Source organism: Tachyglossus aculeatus, chromosome 6 (assembly GCF_015852505.1).
Source record: "Tachyglossus aculeatus isolate mTacAcu1 chromosome 6, mTacAcu1.pri, whole genome shotgun sequence".
In the NCBI taxonomy this organism is placed as follows: Eukaryota; Metazoa; Chordata; class Mammalia; order Monotremata; family Tachyglossidae; genus Tachyglossus; species Tachyglossus aculeatus.
Window position 1 is genome coordinate 31,416,818 of NC_052071.1, and position 24,898 is coordinate 31,441,715.

The 24,898-nt window shown below is 46.5% G+C and overlaps 1 long non-coding RNA gene across 1 annotated transcript in view; it reads left to right on the forward strand.

Moving 5' to 3' along the window:
* Nucleotides 1–24,898, forward strand: part of LOC119930139 — a 126,847-nt gene that overhangs the window by 78,102 nt on the left and 23,847 nt on the right. Inside the window, exon 2 of the long non-coding RNA XR_005451630.1 lies at nt 8,974–9,075. This is a non-coding gene — a long non-coding RNA (uncharacterized LOC119930139). The remainder of the gene's footprint in view (nt 1–8,973; nt 9,076–24,898) is intronic.

Sequence of the window (24,898 nt, forward strand, 5' to 3'; positions counted from 1 at the left end):
GAACAAAACCAAACATACTAACAAAATAAAATAAATAGAATAGATATGTACAAATAAAATAAATAAATAAATACATAGAGTAGTAAATATGTACAAACATATATACATATATACAGGTGCTGTGGGGAAGGGAAGGAGGTAAGAAGGGGGGGATGGAGAGGGGAACGAGGGGGAGAGGAAGGAAGGGGCTCAGTCTGAGAAGGCCTCTTGGAGGAGGTGAGCTCTCAGCAGGGCCTCGAAGGGAGGAAGAGAGCTAGCTTGGCGGAGGGGCAGAGGGAGCAGGGCATTCCAGGCCCGGGGGATGACGTGGGCCGGGGGTCGACGGCGGGACAGGCGAGAATGAGGTACAGTGAGGAGATTAGCGGTGGAGGAGCCGAGGGTGCGGGCTGGGCTGGAGAAGGAGAGAAGGGAGGTGAGGTAGGAGGGGGCGAGTTGATGGAGAGCCTTGAAGCCCAGGGTGAGGAGTTTCTGCCTGATGCGCGGATTGATTGGTAGCCACTGGAGATTTTTGAGGAGGGGAGTGATATGCCCAGAGCGTTTCTGGACAAAGATAATCCGGGCAGCAGCATGAAGTATGGATTGAAGTGGAGAGAGCCACGAGGATGGGAGATCAGAGAGAAGGCTGATGCAGTAGTCCAGACGGGATAGGATGAGAGCTTGAACGAGTAGGGTAGCGGTTGGGATGGAGAGGAAAGGGCGGATCTTGGCAATGTTGCGGAGCTGAGACCGGCAGGTTTTGGTGACCGATATAGGAGGAGGTGCTGTTGGATTGACCGCGGAGGGCCTCTGGGCAGCTGAGACCGGGCTCCTGCGGGGTGAGGGGCCTGCCCATCTGCCTAGTTGGCCTTGGAGACGAAGGGGGCCCGGCGCGTGGAGACGTGCTGCCAGAGTAGAGACAGTGGGGATCTGAAAGCCAGGTTCGGTTGTACGTGTCGGGGAGAGTCCGGTTCACTGTCTCTGGGATTCTTACCTCCTCCTCCTCATCATCATCAATCATATTTATTGAGCGCTTACTGTGTGCAGAGCACTGTACTAAGCGCTTGGGAAGTCCAAACTGGCAACATATAGAGACAGTCCCTACCCAATCAATCAATCAATCAATCATATTTATTGAGCGCTTACTGTGTGCAGAGCACTGGACTAAGCGCTTGGGAAGGACAAGTTGGCGACATCTAGAGACAGTCCCTACCCAACAGTGGGCTCACAGTCTAAAAGGGGGAGACAGAGGAAAAAAAAAACCAAACATACTAACAAAATAAAATAAATAGAATAGATATGTACAAATAAAACAAATAAATAAATAAATAGAGTAATAAATATGTACAAACATATATACATATATACAGGTGCTGTGGGGAAGGGAAGGAGGTAAGATGGGGGGGATGGACCCCAACAGTGGGTTCACAGTCTATGTATCACCTGTATATATGTATATATGTTTGTACATATTTATTACTCTATTTATTTATTTATTTATTTGACTTGTCCACATCTATTCCATTTATTTTATTTTGTTAGTATGTTTGGTTTTGTTCTCTGTCTCCCCCTTCTAGACTGTGAGCCCACTGTTGGGTAGGGACTGTCTCTAGGTGTTTCCAACTTGGACTTCCCAAGCGCTTAGTCCAGTGCTCTGCACACAGGAAGCGCTCAATAAATATGATTGATTGATTGATTATATGTTTTGCAACTTGGACTTCCCAAGTGCTTAGTTCCGTGCTAAGCACCTGGGGGGGTACAACAGAATAGATTGGGGTGATAATGATCCCTGTCTACAAGGAGTTTACAGTCTAGCAAAAATTTGGTGTATATTTTTGCCAAAGACATTTAGAAAACTCTTACTTTTTACATCTATTATTTATTTATTTTATTTTATTTTGTTAGGATGTTTGGTTTTGTTCTCTGTCTCCCCCTTTTAGACTGTGAGCCCACTGTTGGGTAGGGACTGTTGCTTTACGTTGCCAATTTGTCTCCCCGTTTTAGACTGTGAGCCCCCTGTTGGGTAGGGACTGTCGCTATATGTTGCCAATTTGGACTTCCCAAGCGCTTAGTACAGTGCTCTGCACACAGTAAGCGCTCAATAAATACGATTGATTGATTGATTGATTGAAAGCCAGGTTTGGTTGTACGTGTCGGGGAGAGTCCGTTTCACTGTCTCTGGGATTCTTACCACATCATCATCATCATCAGCAATCGTATTTATTGAGCGCTTACTGGGTGCAGAGCACTGTACTAAGCGCTTGGGAAGTCCAAGTTGGCAACATAGAGAGACAGTCCCTACCCAACAGCGGGCTCACAGTCTAAAAGGGGGAGACAAAACCAAACATACTAACAAAATAAAATAAATAGAATAGATATGTACAAGTAAAATAAATAAATCATCATCATCATCAATCGTATTTATTGAGCGCTTACTATGTGCAGAGCACTGTACTAAGCGCTTGGGAAGTCCAAATTGGCAACATATAGAGACAGTCCCTACCCAACAGCAGGCTCACAGTCTAAAAGGGGGAGACAAAACCAAACATACTAACAAAATAAAATAAATAGAATAGATATGTACAAGTAAAATAAATAAATAAATAGAGTAATAAATATGTACAAGCATATATACAGGTGCTGTGGGGAAGGGAAGGAGGTAAGATGGGGGGATGGAGAGGGGGATGAGGGGGAGAGGAAGGAAGGGGCTCAGTCTGGGAAGGCCTCCTGGAGAAAAACACCACCAGGATGAGGAGCTGCCGATTTCCATCCTATCTTGAGATCTGGGCTGGGCTGGGCACACTTACCCGGGACCTTCTTCTTGGAGAATCCTACGTCTGGGCCCACCGCACCTCGGCTGATTCGGGGTTTCCAGAGCCCGCTGGGTAAAACTGGTGGTAGTTCGCACAGTTTCACCATGATCATTTGGGTGCATCCCAAACCAGGACTCAAAATGCAACTCGAGGGGTTAGGCAGCGACATCTGTAAATGCAGCTGAAGAAGGTTCCCATGAAATCTAAACTGCCCAGTTGAGCACAAAGTTAGGTCGTGAATTGCCCAGATTTCCGTGCCTACCTGTGTCCAGCGTCACCCGTGGGTCGGCAGCAAGACAAAATGGCACGGGGGGAGATGGGCCCTTCCAGAATGTTGCCCTTTAATATGTTATTAACCATTTGCTTGTTGTGAGCGGGGTAACGGGGATTAAAACTGTGAACCCCCTGTGGGACAACCTGATCACCTTGTAACCTTCCCTGCGCTTAGAACAGTGCTTTGCACATAGTAAGCGCTTTACAAATACCACCATCATCATCATCATCTGTTATATTGTTGTTCCGTTCCCTCCCAGATGCTTAGTACAGCGCTCCGCACACAGTAAGCGCTCAGGGAATGTGACTGATTGATCGACCGATTGATCTCCTTACACTAATAATAATAATACTAATGATGGCATTTGTTAAGCGCTGACTATGTGCAGAGCACTGTTCTAAGCACTGGGGGGGATACAAGGTGATCAAGTTGTCCCACGTGGGGCTCACAGTCTTAATCCCCATTTTACAGATGAGGTAACCGAGGCTCAGAGAAGTTAAGTGGCTTGCCCAAGGTCACACAGCAGACATGTGGCGGAGTCGGGATCCGAACCCGTGACTTCTGACTCCAAAGCCCGGGCTCTTTCCACTGAGCCACGCTGCTTCTCAACTAGTTCTAGTTGAACACTAGCTCTCTAGAGGCTGACGATGCTTTCCAGCATCTTCCTCGCTTCCTCAGTTGCTGGGAAGGCCGCTTGTATTTTTTTTCCAGATTTAGGGTAGGGCGACCACTTCGTATAATGCTTTTCCTCCCATAATTGCGCCGCGCTGTGGCGTGAAATTCACAACCCGACGACAGGGAAGGGAGTATCCGGTGGGGAATTATGACTAGCAATAAGAGGATCAGAAGCAAAAAAAAGAGGGGAAGAAGGGAAAGAAAGGTAAGAGGGTATTTGAGACTTTATCTCTTACTTCTGTTGCCCTCTCCAAAATGCAGCATGCATTAGACAGACAGTGAATTACGGTAACATCCCCTGCATTCTCCTCTTCCTACCAACTGTGCTCATGCACAATTCAAAGAGGAAACTCCTGCAGCGTGAGTCTGTACCCATGGAGTTCTGACTCTACTCCCCTTCCTACCCCCGAATGCACCGTTTTCGCCACTTACAAAGATAACTGTATATTTTATCCTCAAAAATCCAGGGTGAGTGTTACGTGAGTGAATGCAATCTATATAATTCATCTTGTTTGTTCTGACTCTACTCCCCTTCCTCCCCCTAAATGCACCGTTTCCACCACTTACAAAGATAACCGTATATTTTATCCTCAGAAATCCAGGGTGAGTGTTACGTGAGTGAATGCAGTCTATATAATTCATCTTGTTTGTTCTGACTCTTCTCCCCTTCCTCCCCCTAAATGCACCGTTTCCGCCACTTACAAAGATAACCGCATATTTTATCCTCCAAAATCCAGGGTGAGCGTTACGTGAGTGAATGCAATCTATATAATTCATCTTGTTTGTAACATTTTTGAAGATGCCTTATTTGGACATTTTAAAAATATGCCGTGGTCATTCGCCCTGATTTTCTCAGGAAGGCTTGTCAAGCAAGAGGCTGGCTTCTGATTTAATCAATCAATCGTATTTATTGGGCGCTTACTGTGTGCAGAGCACCGTACCAAACATACTAACAAAATAAAATAAATAGAATAGATATGTACAAGTAAAACAAATAAGTAAATAGAGTAATAAATCTGTACAAACATATATACATCTATACAGGTGCTGTGGGGAAGGGAAGGAGGTAAGGTGGGGGGGATGGAGAGGGGGGCGAGGGGGAGAGGAAGGAAGGGGCTCAGTCTGGGAAGGTCACACAGCTGACATTTGGCAGAGGCGGGATTTGAACCCATGACCTCTGACTCCCAAGCCCGGGCTCTTTCCATTGAGGCACGCTGCACTTATTGAGCGCTTACTATGTGCACAGCACTGGACTAAGCGCTTGGGAAGTACAGGTTGGCAACGTATAGAGACGGTCCATATCTGCTGTGTGATCTTGGGCAAGTCACTTAACTTCTCTGGGCCTCAGTTACCTCATCTGTAAAATGGGGATTAAGACTGTGAGCCCCACGTGGGACAACCTGATCACCCTGTATCCTCCCCAGCGCTTAGAACAGTGCTTTGCACATAGTAAGCGCTTAATAAATGCCAATTATTATTATTATTATTTCTTGATGTATTGAGTTGCACTTTGCCTGAAAGTACCAAGCAAAATCTGCATGTGTACAGTAAGTGCTTGGTTGTAAGCCACTCATCTTCTCTGTACTTCACTTCCCTCCTCTGTAAAGTGGGGGATTCAATATTCGTTCTTCCTCCTACTGAGACTTTTGAGTGCCCTGGGGGACAAGAACTGAGTCTGACCCTATTGCTGTGTCTCTAACTTAGCGCCGAGAACGACGCTTGACACGTAGTAAGTGTAACAAACGCCACTATTAATATGTTTATCAGTGTCATTACTATTAAATGTTTAACAACCAAATGTCGGTGGGGATTTTGCTCTTTAGACAGGATTAGTGTTTTCAGAGTCACCAACCACTCGTCCTGCTTTGGAGCTCCTCCTGGAAATTCTGGCATCGCTGCTGAAACCAAAAGTGTTTGAATTCAAAGTCCATCATTGTAATTATTAGTGTTATTACTATCTTTTTTTTTTCACCTGATCACATTTTCTACCTCCGAGTCCTGGAGCTCCAGCCACCCCCTACCCAGTGACCTGTCAAATGATTATTTTTCACTGCTTTAAGGATTTTTTTTTGGCTGCTTCATGTGTCTCAAAAGTTATCATTTCAACCTCTTTGCAGCTACGCAAAACAAGCCCCACCTCCACCCAGTCTCCCCCCTCCTCTCCTCCCGTAACCTCGGGGATACTGAGGCTTTCCAAATCTTGTGACGGAGCAGTGGTAGTGGCAGCATCGGTGTTGGATTTGCAAAAAAATAAAAATTTAAAGTTATAAAAACAGATCCCTGTCTCCCCCTTCTAGACTGTGAGCCCACTGTTGGGTAGGGACTGTCTCTATATGTTGCCAACTTGTACTTCCCAAGCGCTTAGTACAGTGCTCTGCACACAGTAAGCACTCAATAAATATGATTGATTGATTGATTGATCCCAAACTAAGGGAGACTTAGGGGGAGTGGGGAAAGAGCAGGGCAAGCCCGGGGTGTAGGGAGAATCCCAGGAACTAGGGAATGTCACTGTTTATTGTCGTATTGTACTTTCCCAAGCTCTGCACACAGTAAATGTTTAATAAGTACAATGGAATGAATGGATGAGTGGGAGAGCTGGGCTAGGAAGGACGGAGAGAGGCTTCTTCCCAAGTGAATTTATTAAATTTGAATTAGTCTTGAGTAGAGGTAACTTGGACCCTGATGTGGTGGACACTTAGCCGTTCCAGTGTGTACCAACGTTGACATCAGAGTGTCCCTTACCTCCTGCCAAAATCTCTCGGGCGGGTCCTAATCCACCTACAGCAGAAAGGAGCTGGAAGAGATAAGAGCTGAACCAAGCAAGGTCCAGGGAAAAGAACTCAGGGGCTCTTCTGAATTTACTTCCATCTTCACCCAGAAAAGGAGACAGAGGGCCTTGTTCCACATCAGCAGGGAGGAAATCACTCCTGCTCAAATTTGCATTCTAACTCAGTGAATTCACCGCACGATCATAAGAGCTTAACCACTGGAACAGGGGCACGCGCTGCAGTACGCTCCCAGGTGCTTAGTACAGTGCTCAGCACACAGTAAGTGTTCAAAAAATACTACTGATTACAATACAACAGAGTAGCTATAGACCTCCTGCCCATAAGGAGCTTACAGACTAGAGGTAGAGACAGATATTAAAATAAATTAAAGGTGGATATGGACAGAAGTGCTCTGGGGCTAGAGAAGGGGTGAATATCAAAGTGTTTAAGGGGAACAGACACAAATACATAGGTGACAGAGGAGGGAGAGCTTAGACCGGGAAGCTCGTTGTGGGTTAGGGACTATATCAACCCACTTTTAGACTGTGAGCCCACTGTTGTGTAGGGACTGTCTCTATACGTTGCCAACTTGTACTTCCCAAGCGCTTAGTACAGTGCTCTGCACACAGTAAACGCTCAATAAATACGATTGATTGATTGATTGATTTGAGGATCAGCGCGGTGAGGGTGAGAGATCGGCGTCAGAAAGGCCGAGCCGTACAAGGTTTATTCCATGTGGTGGATTGAACTTTCCTTTCAGGAGGAATACTTTTAGTTACTCACATGTGGCGAAGCACCTAGCTCCCGCCCCACGAATGCTTCCCACTGGGGATGAATACACTTATGTGGCCAACACGATCCTCAGCTTCTAGCAGCTGGTGGAATCAGGCAGGAGAAACCGATAGTCTCCAGAGGCTACCTTTCAAGTCACCCGGTCATCGAGTCTCCAGGGCTACCTTTCAAATCACCTAACAATTGAGCTCCCTCCCCGAGCGAGGTATTCCGATAGGTCACTAGGCACCCCGCAGGGTTTGACCGAGTGGGCGTCCCTGATTCCGGGTAGAGGTGATTCCCCCTTTTAGACTGTGAGCCCACTGTTGGGTAGGGACCGTCTCTATATGTTGCCAACTTGGACCTCCCAAGCGCTTAGTACAGTGCTCTGCACCCAGTAAGCGCTCAATAAGAAACTCCTCACCCTGGGCTTCCAGGCTGTCCATCACCTCGCCCCCTCCTACCTCACCTCCCTTCTCTCCTTCTACTGCCCAGCCTGCACCCTCCGCTCCTCTGCCGCTAATCTCCTCACTGTACCTCGTTCTCGCCTGTCCCGCCGTCGACCCCCGGCCCACGTCATCCCCCGGGCCTGGAATGCCCTCCCTCTCCCCTCTGCCAAGCTAGCTCTCTTCCTCCTTTCAAGGCCCTGCTGAGAGCTCACCTCCTCCAGGAGGCCTTCCCAGACTGAGCCCCTTCCTTCCTCTCCCCCTCGTCCCCCTCTCCATCCCCCCATCTTACCTCCTTCCCTTCCCCACAGCACCTGTATATATGTATGTATGGTTGTACATATTTATTACTCCATTTATTTATTTATTTATTTATTTTACTTGTACATTTCTATCCTATTTATTTTATTTTGTTGGTATGTTTGGTTCTGTTCTCTGTCTCCCCCTTTTAGACTGTGAGCCCACTGTTGGGTAGGGACTGTCTCTATGTGTTGCCAATTTGTACTTCCCAAGCGCTTAGTACAGTGCTCTGCACATAGTAAGCGCTCAATAAATATGATTGATTGATTGATTGATTGATGTCGGTGTGGCAGAGTTCCAACCCACTATCGGGAGTTCGTGGAGATCCCTCCCCTGATACCCCCTGCTACTCCCTGATCCCCTTCCCTTCCGTTGGCAGTATTTATGGGGGAAAAGGATCATGTGACTAGACAAATTGGAAATTACTCATTTCGGTCTAATCCTTCAGCCTTATTCCTCAGCCGGCCCCTCCGAGGTCGATAGCACCGAGACATGGGGGGTGTGTTTGTTTAGCCAACTGCTTCCCACTGCTCCCAAGCAGCGCCTCCGTCATTAGTGAGCCAAATCTTGTTAGCTTGGCCAAGGCTTGACCGGTCACAAACCATTCCCAAAAGAAATAGCTCAATCTCTTTCCCTGGACACGCGCAGGGCCAGAATTCCCACTCGGAGGCAGAAGGATGGACTAAATGACTTCTGACGGCCCCATCGGCTCTTCGATTCAATCAATTCTGTAACCTCGAGGCTCGCTCCGAACACAGAGAACTAAAATCACTTATGATTCTGATTTTCCATTTAAATGTGATTGTAGCCTCCCTGTTAGGTCTTTATAGGTCATTTGGAAAAAAAAAAAAAAAAACACCAAAGAACAACAAATGCTATATCTAAAAGTTTTATATGATTCTGAATTTCCATCTAGGTCTGATTTTGTTCATCCCGCTTTATCTTTGTAGGTCATCTAGAAACCATTTGCAGAGGAAATGCTCCAAAGGCAGCAGCGCCGAAGTTCTTTGCTAAGTGGCAGGCTGTTCCCAAGGATGCACACGTCTGACTCGGTAGGTTTTTCAAAGGTTAACCCCAACTGTAGGCACTAAAGACCATCCTTTAGATGGTCTAAAGCAGTGTGGAGAAGCAGCATGGCTCGGTGGAAAGAGCATGGGCTTTGGAGTCAGAGGTCATGGGTTCAAATCCCAGCTCCGCCAGCTGTGTGCCTTCGGGCAAGTCACTTAACTTCTCTGTGCCTCAGTGACCTCATCTGTAAAATGGGGATTAAGACTGTGAGCCCCCTGTGGGACAAATTGATGGCCTTGTAACCTCTCCAGCGCTTAGAACAGTGCTTTGCACATAGCAAGTGCTTAATAAATGCCATTAAAAAGAGCACGGGCTTTGGAGTCAGAGGTCATGGCTTCAAATCCCGGCTCCGCCAACTGTCAGCTGTGTGCCTTCGGGCAAGTCACTTCACTTCTCTGTGCCTCAGTGACCTCATCTGTAAAATGGGGATTAAGACTGTGAGCCCCCTGTGGGACAAACTGATGGCCTTGTAACCTCTCCAGTGCTTAGAACAGTGCTTTGCACATAGCAAGTGCTTAATAAATGCCATTAAAAAGAGCACGGGCTTTGGAGTCAGAGGTCATGGCTTCAAATCCCGGCTCCGCCAACTGTCAGCTGTGTGACTTCGGGCAAGTCACTTCACTTCTCTGTGCCTCAGTGACCTCATCTGTAAAATGGGGATTAAGACTGTGAACCCCCTGTGGGACAACCTGATCACCTTGTAACCTCCCCTGCGCTTAAGCGCTTTACAAATACCATCATCATCATTATTATTGTTATCCTGATGGGAAGTGGTAGAAAGTCCAAGAAAGGATGAGTCAGTCCTGAACTTGAATTTCTTTATCCCCTCCCTGGACCTGGGTATTCATCTGAACTTATTTTCTTTATTACCTTTGCCCTGTTCACGGTCTCTTTCTAAACTTCCCCAGATGGGACGTGGCATTTGACCCGTAGAGTATGTCTCTTGATTGGTGCAGCGTCATTCTTCTCAGAGACTTGTGAGGTGTCTAGGTGATCTGTGTAGTTGAGAAAGCTCTTGTTGGCTGAAGCGTGCTCCGTCCTCTCTCTTCATCCCAACCCGCTCAATATTGTGTCCCCTGCGCCGTCCTTTCCTCACCATTCCGATTCCAGGCCAAACCCTCCCAACGACGAGCACCGCCTGCATTCAGGACCCTCTTACCCCCGGTGCCATGTTAGATATTCTACAGTCAACCCACCGCTGGTGTTCACTGGACCCTTACCGGGTGCAGAACACAGTCTTTTAGACTGTGAGCCCACTGTTGGGTAGGGACTGTCTCTATGTGATGCCAATTTGTACTTCCCAAGCGCTTAGTACAGTGCTCTGCACATAGTAAGTGCTCAATAAATACTATTGATTCTAAGCATTCGGAGGGTCGACTACAGTAGAGTAGGTAGACGACACAACACGGAACAAACAGGATGCCTGAATGCTAGTGACAGTCCTTCAAAGGTTTCAGGTCACTGGTACCGGAGAAGCCTGCAGGCATAGAAATGGACCAAATTCAGAAAGTCCTCTTTTCCGCTTTGAAGTTCAGTCCAGTTCCAACCCGTGAAACATTTTTAAAAAGTAGGTTATGAGCAGCTGCACTAGCCACTATCACATCCTGCCGGGGACGTCTCTGTGTACCGGAAAACTCAGCCCAGACCTGGGGCTGCAAGCTTTCTGGGGCAGCGGATTTTTTACCGCCGTCCCGTCACACTCCAGGCTACAATAGTCTGTTAGATTTCAGCACATTCAATAATGCTCTTCAAACTCATCCCCTAGCCCCAATTTCCTCTGCTCAGAGTGGAAATGTACATTGCGGGAGGTGCTGGGAGGTGTGGTCTCTCCTCAGCCTGAACCCTACGGAGGCAGAGAGTCATAAAAGATCACCGTGACCACTATTTAAAGCCAAACTGACTCAGTCTTCATTTGTAGATGAGAAGCCAGCCCACTTGATGCACGGGAGTTCTTTCAGAATCACAGGGGAGCAGCGTTGGTCTAGTGGAAAGAGTTGGGGACTGGGAGGCAGAGGACCTGAGTTCGAATCCCACCTCTGCCAGTTGCTTGCTGTGTGACCTCGAGCATATCACCTAACTTAATAATAATAATAATGATGTTGGCATTTGTTAAGCGCTTACTATGTGCAAAGCACTGTTCTAAGCGCTGGGGGGGATACAGAGTGATCAGGTTGTCCCATGTGGGGTTCACAGTCCTAATCCCCATTTTACAGATGAGGTAACTGAGGCTCAGAGAAGTTAAGTGACTTGCCCAAGGTCAATCAATCAATCAATCAATCGTATTTATTGAGCGCTTACTATGTGCAGAGCACTGTACACAGCAGACATGTGGCGGAGCCGGGATTCGAACCCATGACCGCTGATTCCAAAGCCCGGGCCCTTTCCACTGAGCCACGCTGCTTCTCGTTAACGCTAACTTCTCTGAGCCTCAGTTTCCTTAACTGTAAAATGTGAGTTCAGTACCTGTTCTCCCTCCTATTTAGACCGTAAGCCCCGTATGGGACAACCTGATTAACTTATATCAACCCAAGCACTTAGAATGTTTAACACATAGGAAGCACGTCACAAACACAGTCATAATAATAACGGTAATAATAACACCAAATCCCAAGACGATATATGAGAAATATCCCAACAGGAATCAAAGCTACTGCCACTAGATGAATTCATTAATCTTTCAGTTTATTTGGGTGTTTAGGATGTGCCGAGCACTGCGCTCAGTACTTGCGACAGGACAGAAGGATCAGTAGGCATGATCCCCGCCCTCAGAAAGCGTACAGTCCAGCAGAGGAGGCAGACACTTAAATAAATGATGGGGATGGGGAAGCTGCAGAGTGTAAAGACGTGTACATCAGATTAAATATACATATGCCGTATTTTATTTTCTGACAGCTTTGGTGTAGAAAGTGTCTATACAAGTTAATCTTCTGAATGGGAGAGTGGGTAAATCAAAACTTCACTGCCAGGGTAGGCTAAACGCCGGTCCAAGCTCCACAAGTGGCTGCCTCAACTTCCATTCCGCAAATCCTCTTCTAAATCACACTTCAGACCGGACTTTGCCTTTTTCATTCTATTGAGACGGTGCTAACCTATCTTTCATCATCATCATCATCAATCGTATTTATTGAGCGCTTACTATGTGCAGAGCACTGTACTAAGCGCTTGGGAAGTCCAAGTTTGCAACATACAGAGACAGTCCCTACCCAACAGTGGGCTCACAGTCTAAAAGGGGGAGACAGAGAACAAAACCAAACATACTAACAAAATAAAATAAATAGAATAGCTATGTACAAGTAAAATAAATAAATAAATAGAGTAATAAATATGTACAAACATATACATATATACAGGTGCTGTGGGGAAGGGAAGGAGGTAAGATGGGGGGGATGGAGAGGGGGACGAGGGGGAGAGGAAGGAAGGGGCTCAGTCTGGGAAGGCCCTTAAGGCTTCCTAATTCTACGACGTGAAAGGATTTTGCTAGAATTTAATCAAAATTTCTTTGGTGGTCTAACTACAGTGCTTTGCACATAATAAGCGCTTAGGAAATGCCATCATTATTATCATTAAGAAGTCAAAATCCCAAGCAACAAAGTAAAATCCACATAAACTATTTATTTATTTATTTAATTTATTTGTACATATCTATTCTATTTTATTTTGTTAGTATGTTTGGTTTTGTTCTCTGTCTCCCCCTTGTAGACCGCGAGCCCACTGTTTGGTAGGGACTGTCTCCATATGTTGCCAACTTGGACTTCCCAAGCGCCCAGTACAGTGCTCTGCACACAGTAAGCGCTCAACAAACACGATTGATGATGATGATAACGCATACGACGACCTCCTTTCATTGAACTCTAACCCTTTTGCTCTTCTCGTTCTCCTTGATCATTTTTTGCTGCTTTGACCCAGTTGACCATTCTTTACCTTCTGGAAAACTTCCCTGGCCTTGCCTTTATGGCTGCAGCAGTCTCTTGGTTATGTCCTAACTCTCCCTCCACTTCTCAGTTTCCTTTTCCAGCTCTGATTTTTCTCCTCTCTCTTCAGCTGTGGGTGTCCTCCGAGTCTCACTTCTCACTCCTCTACCCTTCTCACTTTACATTCACTCCCTCGGGGATGAGAAGCAGCGTGGCTCAGTGGGAAGAGCCCGGGCTTTGGAGTCAGAGGTCATGGGCTCAAATCCCGGCCCCGCCAATTGTCAGCTGTGTGGCTTTGGGCAAGTCACTTCACTTCTCTGGGCTTCAGTTACCTCATCTGTAAAATGGGGATTAATCAATCAATCAATCAATCGTATTTATTGAGCGCTTACTGTGTGCAGAGCACTGGACTAAGCGCTTGGGAAGTCCAAGTTGGCAACATATAGAGACAGTCCCTACCCAACAGTGGGCTCACAGTCTAAAAGGGGGAGACGGAGAACAAAACCAAACATACTAACAAAATAAAATAAATAGAATAGATATGTACTAGTAAAATAAATAAATAGAGTAATAAATATGTACAAACATACATACATATATACAGGTGCTGTGGGGAAGGGAAGGAGGTAAGATGGGGGGATGGAGAGGGGGACGAGGGGGAGAGGAAGAAAGGGGCTCAGTCTGGGATTAAGACTGTGAGCCCCCCGTGGCACAACCTGATCACCTTGTAACCTCCCCAGCACTTAGAACAGTACTTTGCACATAGTAAGCGCTTAATAAATGCCGTCATTATTATCATTATTTCATCAACTCATCTACACCTCCAGCCCACAACTCTCTCGTGCTCTTCAATTGCGTATCACCTTCTGCCTTCAGGATATTTCCATGACTGCTGGAACCTCAAGCCTACTGCGGAAAAACGGAGGTTTCCATCTTCCTTCCAAAATTCTCTCCACTTCCCAACTGTTCCGTTATGGTCAACGCCACCACCAAAGTCCCGTCCGCAGGCTGGTAACGCCGCTGTCATCGATAATTCCTCCCTCGCCCTTTTCTATCATTTTGCACCTCTTTCTAAATTCTGTTGATTCTACCTCGATGAACTTTCATGAATCGACCCCTTTCACGCCACCCGTACACCCCCAACTCTGGCACATGCTGGTAATACCTCCCAGCTGGATTCCTATAACGTCCTCTCGACCGGCCCCTCGAAGTCCGTCTCGCACACATTTGCACATACCATCTTTCTAATCCAAGCAGAACCCCTTATTCCTAAATCGTCTTAACCCGTTAGCCATCTCTCGCATTTATGGATTTCTTGATCGCATCCTAGGTATTGACTTAGGTATGTTTATTCAGTTGTTCATTTGATTATTTGCTTTATCAGCGATGTTTGACAGCTCACTGCATGCAGACACTGGACTGAGCGCTTGGGAAAGTACAGTACAACAGTGTGGGTAGACATGGTCCCTGCTCATCACGAGGAGCTTACAGTCTAGAGGAGGAGACAGACATTAAAATAAACTATGGATGTGAACAAAAGCGCCGTGGGGCAAATAGCAAGTGCTTAAAGGATGCAGTTCTAAGCACATATGTGACGCTGAAGGGAGAGGGAGTAGGGAAAATGAGGGTCTAGTCACGGAAGGCCGCTTGGAGGAGGTGTGATTTTTTTAATAAGGCTCTGAAGAAGAAGAAGAAGAAGGCTCTGAAGAAGGGGAGAGTGGTGGTCGGTCATATATGATTTTTTAAATAAGGCTCTGAAGAAGAAGGCTCTGAAGAAGGGGAGAGTGGTGGTCGGTCATATATGAAGGGGGAGGGAGTTCTGGGACAGAGGGAGAACGTGGGCAAGGGGTCAGTGGCGAGATAAACGAGATCAAGATACAGTGAGTAGGTTGGCATTATAGGTGTGAAGTTTGTGGACTGGGTTTTTTCTATGGTATTGTAGTGCTTCCTGTGTTCCCGGCATTGTATTAAACACTGGGGTAGATATCAGATAATCAGGTTAGACACAATCCATGGGCCACCTGGGGCTCACAGCCTTAATCCCCATTTTACAGATGAGATAACTGTTGCCCAAAGTCACTCAGCAGACAAGTGGCAGACACAGGATTCGAACCCAGGCCCTCCGATCCCCAGGCCCACACTCTTTCCACTAGGCCGTGCTGGCTCCCACCGTTGTACTACGAAATCAGCGAGGTAAAATCGGATGGGGGCAACCTGATTGAGTGCTTTAAAGCGGATGCTGAGGAGTTTCTTTTCGATGTGGAGGTGGACGGACAAAGACTGGAGGATCTTAAGCGGGGAGACGTGGACTGAATTTTGTTTTTTAGAAAAATGATCCCGGCATCAGAGTGAAACATTGACTGAATCAATAAATACGATTGATTGATTGATTGATTGATTGAAGTGGGGAGTGACCGGAGGCAGGGAGGTCAGCGAGGAGGCTGTGCAGTAGTCAAGACAGGAGATGACAGATACTTGTATCAGCATAGTAGCAGTTCGGATGGAGAAGAGAGGGCAGATTTTAGCAATGTTGAGAAGCAGCGTGGCATAGTGCATAGAGCACGGGCCTGGGAACCAGAAGGTCGTGGGTTCTAATCCCGGCTCTGCGACTTGTCGGCTGTGTGACTTTGGACAAGTCACTTAACTTCTCTGGGCCTCAGTTACCTCATCTGTAAAATGGAGATTAAGACTGTGAGCCCCCTGTGGGACATCCTGATCACCTTGTAACCTCCCCAGGGCTTAGAACAGTGCTTTGCACATAGTAAGTGCTTAATAAATGCCATTATTATTATTATTATTATTATTATTATTATTATTGTCACCTTGGGCCAGTCACTTCACTTCTCTGTGCCTCAGTCACCTCATTAGTAAAATGGGGATTGGGACTATGGGACAAGGGACTGTGTCCAAACCAATTTGCTTGCATTCACCCCGGCGCTTAGTACAGTGCCTGGCATATAGGAAACACTTAACAAATACCGTTATTAGTAGAAGATAGAACCAACAGGATTTGGTGATGGATTGACTATGCGGGTTGAATGAGTGAGACGAATTGAGGATAATGCCAAGATTAAGAGTATGTCAGATGGGGTATGGTGGTGTTCATTCATTCAGTCGTATTTATTGAGCGCTTACTGTGTGCAAAGCACTGTCTATGGTGATGAGAAAGGCAGCGAGGGGACAGAGTTTGGGTGGGAAGATGAGGAGTTCTGTTTTGAACACGTTAAGTTTGAGGTGGTAGTAGGACATCCAGATAGAGATGTCCTGAAGGCAAGCGGAAATGCGAGATTGTGAGAAGGAGAGAGGTCAGGGCTGGAGAGGTAGATTTGGGGATCAATCAATCAATCGTATTTATTGAGCGCTTACTGTGTGCAGAGCACTGTACTAAGCGCTTGGGAAGTACAAGTTGGCAACATATAGAGACAGTCCCTACCCAACAGTGGGCTCACAGTCTATCTATCTAACGACCATCTGCGTAGAGATGGTAGTTGAATTTGTGGGAGCAAATGAGTTCTCCGAGGGAGTGGGTGTAGGTGAAGGATAGAAAGGGGCCCAGAATTGAGCCTTGAGGGACTCCCACAGTTAGAGCGTGGGAGACAGAGGAAGAGTCTGCAAAAAAGACTGAGGAGGAGCTGTCGGAGAGATCGGAGGAGAACCAGGAGAGGACAGTGGTAGTTAAACCAAGGGTGGTTAATGTTTCCAGAGAAGGGGGTGGTCCATAGTGTCCAAGGCAGCTGAGAGGTCGAGAAAGATTGGGATGGAGTAGAGGCCGTTTGATTGAGCAAAAAGGAGGTTATTACTGGTGACACTGGAGAAGCAGCATAGTCTAGTGGAAAGAGTATGGGCCTGAGAACCAGGGGACCTGGATTCTAATCCCGGCTCCACCGCTTGTCTGCTGGGTGATCCTGGGTGCCACTTAACTTCTCTATGCCTCAGTTACGTCATCTGTAAAATGGGGATTAAAGCCGTGAGCCTCATGTGGGGCAGGGACTATATCCAACCTGATCATCTTGTGTCTACTTCAGTGCTTGTGCCTGGCACATAATAATATTAACAATAATTTTGGTATTTGTTAAGTGCTTACTATGTGCAAAGCACTGGCCTAAGTGCTGGGGAGGACACAAGGTGATCAGGTTGTCCCATGTGGGGCTCACAGTCTTAATCCCCATTTTACAGATGAGGGAACTGAGGCCCAGAGAAGTGAAGTGACTTGCCCAAAGTCACACAGCTGACAAGCGGCAGATGCGGGATTTGAACCCACGACCTCCGACTCCCAAGCCCAGGCTCTTTCCCCTGAGCCACGCTGCTTCTCTTATTTAGCATAGCAAGTGCTAAATGAATACCATAAAAAAAAAAACCCCAAATCCTTAGAAAAAGCAGTTTCCGTGGAGTGAAGGAGGCAGGTGTCAGATTGGTGGGGGTCGAGGAGAGGATTGAAAGAGAGGAGGTGGAGGAGGATCAATCAATCAGTCGTATTTATTGAGCGCTTACTGTGTGCAGAGCACTGTACTAAGCGCTTGGGAAGTCCAAGTTGGCAACATCTAGAGACAGTCCCTACCCAACAGTGGGCTCACAGTCTAAAAGGGGGGAGACAGACAACAAAACCAAACATACTAACAAAATAAAATAAATAGAATAGCTATGTACAAGTAAAATAAATAAATAGAGTAAAAAATATGTACAAACATATATACATATATCCAGGTGCTGTGGGGAAGGGAAGGAGGTAAGATGGGGGGGGATGGAGAGGGGGAGGAGGGGGAGAGGAAGGAAGGGGCTCAGTCTGGGAAGGCCTCCTGGAGGAGGTGAGCTCTCAGCAGGGCCTTGAAGGGAGGAAGAGAGCTAGTTTGGCGGAGGGGCAGAGGGAGGACATTCCAGGCCCGGGGAAATGCCAACCATGGCCAACCATTGGAGGTTTTTGAGGATTGGGGAGATATGGACTGAATGGTTTATCAGAAAACCGATCTGGGCAGCAGAAGGAAGTCTGGACTGGAGAGGGGAGAAACAAGATGTAAGGAGGCAGTGTGGTAGTCAAGGTGGGATATGACAAGTGCCTGGATCAGCAGAGTAGCGGTTTGGACGGAGAGGAAAGGGCAGATTTTAGCAATGTTATGTAGGTAGAACCAACAGGATTTAGTGACAGATTGAACGTGTACATTGAATGTGAGAGGATAATGCCAAGATTATGGGCTTGTGAGAAGGGAGGTTGGGGGTCCTTGCAACGGCTTATTCGCCACCGCTTTCAAACATGGCCGTGTCTCCCCTAGCCTAAAAAAACTATCCTTTGACCCCATGGCTCCCTCCAGTTATCACCCCATCTCCCTCCTACTATTCCTCTCCAAACTCCTCGAGCGAGTTGTCTGCACCCGCTGTCTCAAGGTCCTCTCCTCCTTGACCCCCTCCAATCTGGCTTCCATCCCCTTCACTCCACAGAATACAGCGTCTCAAGGGTCCCAAATGATGGAGAAGCAGCGTGGCTCAGTGGAAAGAGCACGGGCTTTGGGGTCATGGGTCGTGGGTTCAAATTCCGGCTCTGCCAACTGTCAGCCGTGTGACTTTGGACAAGTCACTTCACTTCTCTGTGCCCCAGTTACCTCATCTGAAAAATGGGGATGAAAAACTGTGAGCCCCCCGTGGGACAGCCTGATCACCTCCCCAGCACTTAGAACAGTGCTTTGCACATAGTAAGCGCTTAACAAATACCGTTATTATTATTATTATTATCCCTTTCTTGCAAAACCACTCAGCTGTCTTTGACACTGTGGACTGTCCCCTTCTAGAAACATTATCTCACCTTGGATCCACCGAAAGTGTCCTCTCCTGGTTCTCCTCATTCTCAGTCTCTTTTGCAAGCTCCTCTTCCACCTCCTACCCCCTAACTGGGGGGGGTCTGTCCAGATTCAGTTCTGGGTCCCCTTTTATTCTTCATCTACACCCATTCCCTGGGAGAACTCATTTGCTCAACTTCACCTCTCTGCAGATGGTTCCCAAATCTACCTCCCCAGCCCTGATCTCCCTCCGTGACTGCAGTCTCACATTTCCTCCGGCCTTCAAAACATCTGTACTTGGGTGTCCGGCCATCGCCTCCAATTTAACATGTCTCCCACAGAACTCCTTATCTCCACAGGCAAACCCTCCCTTCCCCTGACTTTCCCATCACTGTGGGCAGTACCACCATCGCCTCAAATTTAACATGTCTCCCACAGAACTCCTTATCTCCACAGGCAAACCCTCCCTTCCCCTGACTCTCCCATCACTGTGGGCAGTACCACCATCGTGGCATTTATCCTTGTCTCCTCTCTCTCATTCAACCGACATATTCAACTCATCACTAAATCTGGTTGGTTCAACCTTCAGAACGTCGCTACTTTTTCTCTCCATCCAAAGCGTTACCACGTTAATCCAAGCACTTATCCTACCCCGCCTCGATTACTGAATCAGCCTCCTTGCTGAGCTCCCAGCCTCAAGTCTGTTCCCTCTCCAAGCCCATACTTCAGTCAATCAATCAATCATATTTATTGAGTGCTTACTGTGTGCAGAGCACTGTACTAAGCGCATACTTCAGTTTGCTGCCTGGATCATTTTTCTACAAAAATGTTCAGGCTTTTTTCCCCACTCCTCAAGAATCTCCAGTGCTTTTTTTAAGCAGAAACTCCTTGCTTTTGGGTTTAAATCACTCAATCACCTTGCCACCTTTACCTCACCTTGCTACTCTCCTACTACTTCAACCCAGCCTTTACACTTCACTCCTGTAATGCCAATCTTCTCACTGTACCTCAGTCTCGTCCATCTCACCGCCAACCTCTCACCCAGTCCTCCCTCTTCATATCCGATGGATAATTACTCTCCCTCCCTTTCAAAGGCTTATTGAAGGCACATCTCCTTCAAGAGGCCTTCCTTGACTAAGCCCCACTTTTCCTTTTTTCCACTCCCTTCTGCTTCACCCTGCCTTGCTCCCTTTATTTTTTCCCTCCTCCCGGCCCCACAGCACTTATGTATGTATCTGTAATTTACTTATTTATATTAATGTCTGTCTCCCCCCCTAACCTGTGAGCTCGTTGTGTGCAGGGAATGTGCCTGTTATATTGTTCTCTCCCAAGCGCTTAATATAGTACTCTGCACACAGTAAGCGCTCAGTAAGTGTGATTGGCTGACTCACCGGTGGTGTCTACAGTGTTGGGAAAGTTGGGGAAGTCAGGGTTTGGTTGGCAAGATACGGAGTTCCGTTTTGGACATGGTATGTTTGAAGTAGCGGGAAGCAGTGTGGCTTAGTGGCAAGAGCACAGGCCTGGGAATCGGAGGATATGGATTGTTATCCCAGATCTACGTCACTTAACTTCTCTTGTGCCTCAGTTAACTCAACTGTAAAAAATGGGGATTAATACCGTGAGCCCTGTGTGGGACAGGGGCTGTGGTCAACCTGGATTATCTTGTATAATAATCGTAGTGATAATTCTGGTATTTGTTAAGTGCTTACTGGGTTCCAGGCACTGGGGTGGATACAAGCAAATCGGGTTGGACGCAGTTCCTGTCCCACATGGGGCTCACACTCCTGTGTGCCTGGCGCATAGTAACTGGTTAAAAAATACCATTAAAACAGAACAAAAAAAAATGTGCTGGCCGCTCATGCATATAGAGATGTTCTGAAGGCAGGAGGAAATGTGACAGCAGAGACGGAGAGAGGAAGATTTGGGAATATCAGCGTAGAAACGGGAGTTGAAGCTGTGGGAGTGAATGGGATCTCCAAGGGAGAGTGTATAGGTGGAGACTAGAACTTAACCTTGTGGCAACCTTTTCATCATCGAGCAAAGCTTGTTTCGGCTCAATCAATCAATCGATCAATCGTATTTATTGAGCGCTTACTGTGTGCAGAGCACTGTACTAAGCGCTTGGGAAGTCCAAGTTGGCAACATATAGAGATGGTCCCTACCCAACAGTGGGCTCACAGTCTAGAAGGGGGAGACAGAGAACAAAACCAAACATATTAACAAAATAAAATAAATAGAATAGATATGTACAAGTAAAATAAATAGAGTAATAAATATGTACAAACATATGTACATATATACAGGTGCTGTGGGGAAGGGAAGGAGGTAAGGTGGGAGGATGGAGAAGGGGAGGAGGGGGAGAGGAAAGAGGGGGCTCAGTCTGGGAAGGCCTCCTGGAGGAGGTGAGCTCTCAGTAGGGCCTTCATCATCAGTCGTATTTACTGAGCGCTTACTGCGTGCAGAGCACTGGACTAAGCGCTTGGGAAGTACAAATTGGCAACATACAGAGACAGTCCCTACCCAACAGTGGGCTCACAGTCTAAAAGGGGGAGACAGAGCACAAAACTAAACATACCAACAAAACAAATAAATAGAATAGATATGTACAAGTCAAATAAATAAATAGAGTAATAAATATGTACAAACATATATACATATATACAGGTGCTCCCTTCAAGGCCCTACTGAGAGCTCACCTCCTCCAGGAGGCCTTCCCAGACTGAGCCCCTTCCTTCCTCTCCCCCTCGTCCCCCTCTCCATCCCCCCATCTTACCTCCTTACCTCTTCAGGCTCCCCTGAAGATGCACCTTGTCATTCCGACTGTCGCGTCTTTACATCCGAGGAAGCCGTAACCAGAAATTAGAGTATTATACCATCTAGTGGTGTTTCTACATGTAGCTAACCTAAAAGGTATTTGTGGTCAATACATTTTCAAGTGCAACTATCACGACTTTAGTTCCCTTTTGACGATGCAAAATGTGGATTTTTCTTTATAGTAGATGCTATGTGAGTTTTATACTAAAATATCACGGATGCCACTGGACTTCAAATTCCTTTATCCACAGAGGAGCGGATGAGTAAATGAAAACTAGCCGGGGACGGCCGTGAAAAAGTTGACTGTAAGAGTAGAGAATTTATCGGCAACTACCTTAATAATAACCATTGTATTAAGTGATTATATGTTGCATATATGTTTGTACATATTTATTACTCTATTTATTTTACTTGTACCTATCTATTCCATTTATTTTATTTTGTTAGTAAGTTTGGTTTTGTTCTCTGTCTCCCCCTTCTAGACTGTGAGCCCACTGTTGAGTAGGGACTGTCTCTAGATGTTGCCAGCTTGGACTTCCCAAGCGCTTAGTACAGTGCTGTGCACACAGTAAGTGCTCAATAAATACGATTGATTGATTGATTGATTGATTGATTGATTACTCTGGGCTAAGCACTGTACTAAGCACAGGGCTAGATACAAGATAACCAGGTCAGACACAGTCCCTATCCCACATGGGGCTCACGCTCTAAGGGGGAGGGAGAACAGGTATCTAACCCCCATTTTACAGCTGAGGCGCAGAGAAGTCAAGCGACTTGCCTGAGATCCCACAGCAGGAAAATGGCAGCGCTGGGATGAGATCTCAGGCCGCTTGCGTCTCTTATTGCTAGGCTACGTTGCCATTCTTTGAGCCAGCTTTCTCTTGACAAGGCCTTGGTGGGAACGTGATGTCAGGAGAGGTCAGGGCCATTTTAATCATCGGTGGGTCTCGCAGATAATTAATTTAGCCACTAAACTAAACTGATATAAATTAGTTCCACGAGCGGGGCCATCTCTTCAGCTTCTCCTTGATTCCGTCCTTACCTCAAAGCCCCGCAGTGGCAGTGGAGCAGCCGTCCTGCCCTGGGGAGCCCCCACAACTCCCTCGTCCCGCTTGACCGGCCCAGTGTCTGGTGGAGGCCTCCCCTTCCTTCCCTCCTCTGGTCTATAGTCATACAAAGGAAAATGGCATTTCTGTTGCTTGAACTGTTTCCTCTCCTGGAAACTGTCAAAAAGACTTGATGATGCCATCAGTCACAATGACTTCCTTGGCGCACTATTAGAGTGATCTGGTCTTAAAAAGATCATCATCATCATCAATCGTATTTATTGAGCGCTTACTCTGTGCAGAGCACTGTACTAAGCACTTGGGAAGTACAAATTGGCAACAGATAGAGACAGTCCCTACCCAACAGTGGGCTCACAGTCTAAAAGGGGGAGACAGAGAACAAAACCAAACGTACTAACAAAATAAAATAAATAGAATAGATATGCATCAATCAATCAATCGTATTTACTGAGCGCTTACTGTGTGCAGAGCACTGTACTAAGCGCTTGGGAAGTACAAGTTGGCAACATAGAGAGACAGTCCCTACCCAACAGTGGGCTCACAGTCTAAAAGGGGGAGACAGAGAACAAAACCAAATGTACTAACAAAATAAAATAAATAGAATAGATACATACAAAATACCCTCAATTTTATTTGACGTATTATTATTATTATGGTACTTGTTACATGCTTACTATGCATCAAGCACTGTTCTAAGTGCCGGGGTAGATACGGGGCGCGCAGTCTTAGGCGGGAGAACGGGCACTGAATCCCCGTTTCACAGCTACGGCAACTGAGGCGTAGAGGAGTTAAATTTCCTGGAAACTGTCAAAAGGACACGATGATGCCGTCGGTCACAATGACTGGGTAGCAAGTGTAGTGAACGCCACGTCGGCTTCCCAGTTGAGAGTTTCACACGTAGGTCCCCCCCCCGCCAGCAGTTTCAACCCCAGAAGATGCCCCAATGTTTCGAACAAGTGGGAGGAAGACGAAACATTTGGACCTTGTGCTGGGAAGGAGTGGTCAATTCGGAGAAAATCAGTACGGTCCACCCTCCCCTTCTCCACAGTCCAACTCCCCACTCCTTTATGCTCGCTATTGGGAGTTATGTAATCAGGGCTGTACATCCATTCACTCAACTATTTATGGAGCACCTACTGTGTACAGCACACTGTACTAAGCGCTTGGGAGAATAAGCGACAACAGTAAACAGCTACATTCCCTGCCCACCATGAGCTTACGGTCCAAGGCGCAGTAGTGGATGCTAACACTTTTTTTGAACTCTCTCTTCCAAGCTCAAGTGGTCGGTGCACCTGAGAGTCAGAGGAGCTGGGTTCTAATCCTGCTTCTGTCACTTGCCTGACGTGTGACCTTGAGCAAGTCAGTTAACCCCTCTATGCCTCGGTTGCCGTAGCTGTGAAATGGGGATTCAGTGCCCGTTCTCCCTCCTGAGACTGTGAGCCCCATATCTACCCCAGCACTTAGAACAGCGCTTGATGCATAGTAAGCATGTAACAAGTACCATAATGATAATAATACTTCAAATAAAATTGAGAGTATTTCATCTTTTTAAGACCAGATCACTCTAATAGTTCACCAAGGAGGTCAAAAAGTTAAGTGTTATAAGCTATTCTAAAATAAGAAAGCATTACACCTGAAAGCATAAAGCAGCATAAAATATTTGCACTACGTAAACCAGCCTTTTTGGACTCATTTTTTACTTATTAGGGAGTGGTTTTTTACATTCTGAGTCATCTGGATCTTTCAGTTTCTTATGAGCTATTTTTAACGGCCCAACTGAATAGTATTTTCTTTCTGGTTTTCCTTTTCTCTCCATAACTCATATTCACTTTGAGAACTTAAAGGTTTGAATTCAAGTCTCAACTTAATCTGTAAGGAGCAATTTTTGTTCCTGGTTTAAAATTCTCAAAAACCCGTGACCTTGTCATCCCAGCCCCCTCTGAAGAGGGAAGGTGATGACTCCAGCTGTTAGTTGTATGTGTGTCATTCGTTCATTCATTCAGTTGTATTTATTGAGCGCTTACTGCGTGCAGAGCACTGTACTAAGTGCTTGGAAAGTACAATTCGGCAACAGAGACAATCCCTACCCAACAACGGGCTCACAGTCTAGAAGCGGGGAGACAGACAACAAAAAACAAGAAGACAGGCATCGATGGCATCAAAATAGATAAGTGGAATTATAGGCATATACACATCGTTAATAAAATACATGGAATAATAAATATGCACAAATAAACACAAGTGCTT